The 4526-nt window shown below is 50.1% G+C and overlaps 1 protein-coding gene across 1 annotated transcript in view; it reads left to right on the top strand.

The window, feature by feature from the left end:
- The window catches only part of SLC6A5 (solute carrier family 6 member 5), a 46497-nt gene that overhangs the window by 11930 nt on the left and 30041 nt on the right, over window positions 1–4526 (top strand). The gene's annotated exons all lie outside the window — the stretch shown is intronic.

The following is a 4526-nucleotide window of genomic DNA, read 5'->3' as shown; positions in this document are numbered from 1 at the left end:
GGTAGAGGTGTCATCGTCTGGTTTTGTCTTGACTTGGGTTTTTTTCCGCTGAGGCACGGCAGGAATGCGGCGTAAAGGCAGGAAAATGCCTGTTATGTGGGAGGGGGGGGACGAGGGAGCACCCCCCGGGCCAGCGAGTCCCGGCACAGCCCTTCCGCGCTCCCCCCGCCCCCCTTCTTTTGCGCATTTGCCTATCTGCAAAGAGGGGGCATGGGAAAAGGAGGCACGGCGAGCAAAGGGAGGGGGGGGGAATAATCAATTGCTATTTTTCATCTTTGACAAAGTAATTAAGGCGGAGGCACTTGCTCGGCCGCTCCGCAGGGCGCGGAGGGCACTGCTTCGCGGGTAGCTCTGCCTCCGCGGGGGGGTCACCGCAAGCAGGCGGACCCCGAAAGGGGCAGTTTCAGGGGAGGGGTGGGTGTGTGTTCCCTTTTATTACCACAGCGCCCCGGAGCAGCCGCCCTCCCTCCTTCCCTACCAGCGGTCCCGGGGGGCTGTGCCGGTGGCCAGGGCTTAGGGCAGCGGGCAGGGACGGCTTATATCGGGGGTGGGTGACCCCCGGAAATAGGGAGAGGGTGGGGTGGGTTGGGGGTGAGCTGCAGCCAGGTGCTTTTCCTTACTCCTTAGGTACCTGCGTGGGGCGATTCGCCTCCGGGACCGGCGTGTGGGGGAGACGATGAGAAACCAAGAAAGAGCTCAAAAAAGCCATTAATGAACGTACTGGCAGTTACCTGGGGCGTTCAATCCTCGCATTGGAGGGCTTTGTTTTGATTTTGAAATGAACCCTAACTCCAAACTAGGAGTTTCGGCCAAGGGCAGGTGTCTGCAGTGTGAAAGCCTGTGCGAGAGGAGCGCGGCGGAGCTCGGCTTTGCAGTCCCCAGAGCCGGCGGGGGGGTGTTGGGGAACGGGAAAGGGTTTGAGATCCGAGCCGTGGTTCTCCGTGGGTTTCCCTCTTGTCCAAGCACGGCTCCGGTCCTCACCGAGAGCGCCCTTCCCCGGGGTGCGTGTGGAAAAGGGGTTTTCTTGCCGTTCCTGAAAGTAAAGGAGATCGATTTCTCTTTTACAGGGGTGAAACTTCGATTTCACGTTTCAGTGCTGATGGAGAAATCAAAAATACCGCTTAGAAATGAATGTGAAGAATGAACATTTTCAATTTTCTGAAAAAGCAAAGTAAGTCAACCTTGTGAATCTAGAAGAGGTTTGGGGGCCTTCGCGACCAAAATACTTCTTGGACTGCTGCTGCCTTGTCGCTTTTAATTTGGTCCGTGCCTTTGGAGGCATTAATGTAACCTGAAGGGCAGCATAGCTGAGCTAACGACCCTGCTCCCTTCCCTGGCTCCCAACAGATAGTTCTGCGGCTGGAGGGTGCGTTGAGAAGGAAACACTGCAAAATACTAGATTTTTACCCCCTTCCCCAATAAAACTAGCTTCTGTGTGTGCCCCTCGATTTCTGGATGGATCGAGGGGGAGAAGGTGGTCGAAAAGATGCAGACGAGTGTATTTGAAGAGAGGAACAGACAGCAGTTTACACGCAGTGTGTATGGAGGTCTTTATGTGTAAAAATAATCTGTATTTGCGTATTAAATTTCTATACCTATAGGATAGGTAGGCCCCCGTGCTTGATCAGGAGCATAATAAGTTAACGGTAGCTGTGTTACAAACATGCTCTGAAGCCTTGCTGTAAGGCGAAAGCATTTTTCATCTGGGAGACAGGGCGATCTCTCCTGCAAAAAGCGATTTTCAATGTTCTGCTTTGCTGGCCCCGATCTCCTTGGCTTTCGTGGTGCTTTTAATAATGTTCGCAGGTGGATTTCTGCTTACATCCGCAATGAGCAGGTGTAGCGTCAAGGCGCTGGGCTGAATTCTAGCGGAGAGGGGCAGCCTCCGCAGCCCCACCTGCGCGCCGAGCTGCAGCCTGGCGGTACGGGCAGCTGCCTGCAGTGGAACAAAAGCTCTTCAGTCCCCTCAAACTCGCAGCTCCTGACGGCACCGGGCAGCCGGAGGCTTTGCAGAATTGTCTGGGCTGCTGCGAATTTTTGATTTACTCCGTCCGCTGAAACAAACGGTGGTAACACGTAAAATCAAGGACGTACAAGGAATTCATGTGGTGCGGGCGAGTTTAGCCCCCTCCTATCCTCTCCTCCCCTCCCCCGAATAGGCGCACACTTCACATCGCTTACGCTAAAATATAAATACTCTCAGGAGAAGCTGACGCTAGCAGAGTGTATGCGGAGGAACAGCATCTCTGACGGTGAAACAACCGGGAAGGTTGCTTAGGGAGCATCCCGATTTGCCAACAAGCTTTTTTATTTTTGTCAGTGTGAGCAAAGTTATCTTGTGCGCAACAAATCTTTGAGCGGGACCCTCAAATAGCAGATAACGCTTACGAGAGGTGTTTAGGGGTCAATTACTTCGTTGCTAAAACGATTCTGGATTAACATCTGATTTTTAATGATGAGTAATTCCCCCCCCAGTTCTGAAACTTAAGTGCTTTGATGGGTGTAGGACTAACACCAACACTTGACTGCGGTTGCCTTCATCTTTGCTCCCACTTAACTGTTCTTAAGACAGTTTTAATGAAAGATAAGATGGATTTATTGTGTGTATCGTTTCAATTTAATTAGGGCTGAGGGTTGTCCCCCACGAGGCACAGTAAAAATAGACCATATAGTCTTGTGTGGTGCAACGAGACCTAGAAAGACACAATTAAAATGTATTTGTGTTCTTTGTACACAGTGAACTTCTCTCTTTGTGTATAGGTATGTGGATACATATCTATAGAAATGTGTATATATATAAGCTCTTATAACGTCTGATCCACCTGTGAACTGGAGAAATGCAGGGGGAAAAAAAAAAGAGAGAAGAATCACACACTACAATAAGAGGGAGGGGGGAGAGGGGTAGAAATGGAAGGTTTCTCCCCATTTCTCTCTTGCTTTGGGTGCAGTAGTACGTGTTTCTCACATGTTCCCTCTAATCACCAGCAAGAAAGTTCTGTGCTCTCGCTGGTTTTGGTTTAGTAATCAGCCCCCATATGAGTCACACGGAACACGCAATCCCACCGCCACGTGAGTGACAGCTAGCCGGCGCTCTGGCTTCTTGTTGTCCCTTTAAAATCTGAAACCAAGGGTAATGATTTATCAAACTCTTATTATCAAGAAAATGTCAAACGAAGGGCACCTTGCTATGCACTGACGCAAACCCAGTCTTTCCCAAGGAAGTATAGAAAGCTTTGCTCTCGGCTGAGCAAAATCCAGTCTGTCAATTGCCAGTACTGCTGTTTTTACCTCTACTGCGTCAGTCTGTGGCTGTTTAAGACATGGTGAGTGCTTGATTTCTTCTCTTTGGTATTGAAAAGGGCTGAGGGGGAGGCTTCGTCGTTAAATTTGGGGTTGGACCCCTCGTCCTCGCGTCGGTTCTCTCTGTCGGTGCCTTCCTCGCAGCGAGGGAAGCGGTGCCGGAGGGGGAGCTGTCCGCGGTGCTGGGGGAGCTGTCCGCGGTGCTGGGGGAGCTGTCCGCGGTGCTCTCCGCGGAACCAACGCGGGAAGCCGCCCGCGGACCGGGGTAGGGCTTCTGCCGGGGAAGGGGGCACGGGGGGGACGGCGGTACCCCGAAGTGCGGTGGGAGAGTGACCGAGTCCTTCCAGATCTTATCCCCGGTGCGGGATTAAGACGAAGAGAAAACTTGCGACAGAAACAGCGATGGGTAGTTTTTGTGAAACCTTCTTCTACAAAGCAGGTGTATTTTTAAAGCTCATATTAAACTGATGGAAATTGTAGGGTTTGTCTGTGGGTTAAGGTATAAAAAGAAGACACGTTTTAAATTATAATTTTAAACTGGAGGAAAAGGCGGGGGAGGATGTGGGAGTGTCGTCAGTAATCTGTTTAATGAATAGGGAATGCTTAAAAAAAAATCTTTAGAGGAGCGCATGTCGCAAACATAAGAAAAAGAATAGGGAAAGCCAGCTGTTACTGTCGTTAATTCTGCTGTGCTGATGTGGTTATTTTTGCGATTCACTGTCATGCTGTCGGGTTTTGAAGGGCGGCAGTCAGCTCAGAAATGCTCACCAGCACTATTTCGCTTGTTTTTTTAACATCTCCGGCTGCCTACAGGGCAGATTGTCTATTGCCTCTATATATATTAAAACAAAACAAAACAAAAAAAAAAGCCGATGTGCATTGTTGAATGACAGAAAGGAAATGGGGCGTAAAATTAAAGAATCTTTCTACACTGGTGATAGGGAAGGGAGCATCCTACAGCCGTGATGTGAAATCTAACGAGATCTGGCGGCGCAGTGCTGTAGAAACACTTACTTAAACTCGAATTACGGGTCTGCAGACGCTGGTATGGCTTGTTTGTTTTGAGTTTTTTGTGTACCTTACTGTTTTCTCCCCCAGAATATTAACGTTGAGTGAGAGGGCAAGCAGGCGAGCCGGGGCATCTCGAAATTCTGCCACACTTTGTATCCAGATTTTCTAGCACACGCGTTTTGTGCACGAGGAAAGAGATTCGTAGAATCTGCAAT

The sequence above is a fragment of the Athene cunicularia genome, assembly GCF_003259725.1.
Source record: "Athene cunicularia isolate RWA chromosome 5 unlocalized genomic scaffold, athCun1 chr5_part3, whole genome shotgun sequence".
Lineage (NCBI taxonomy): Eukaryota > Metazoa > Chordata > Aves > Strigiformes > Strigidae > Athene > Athene cunicularia.
This window is presented reverse-complemented; position numbering and strand designations above follow the sequence as displayed.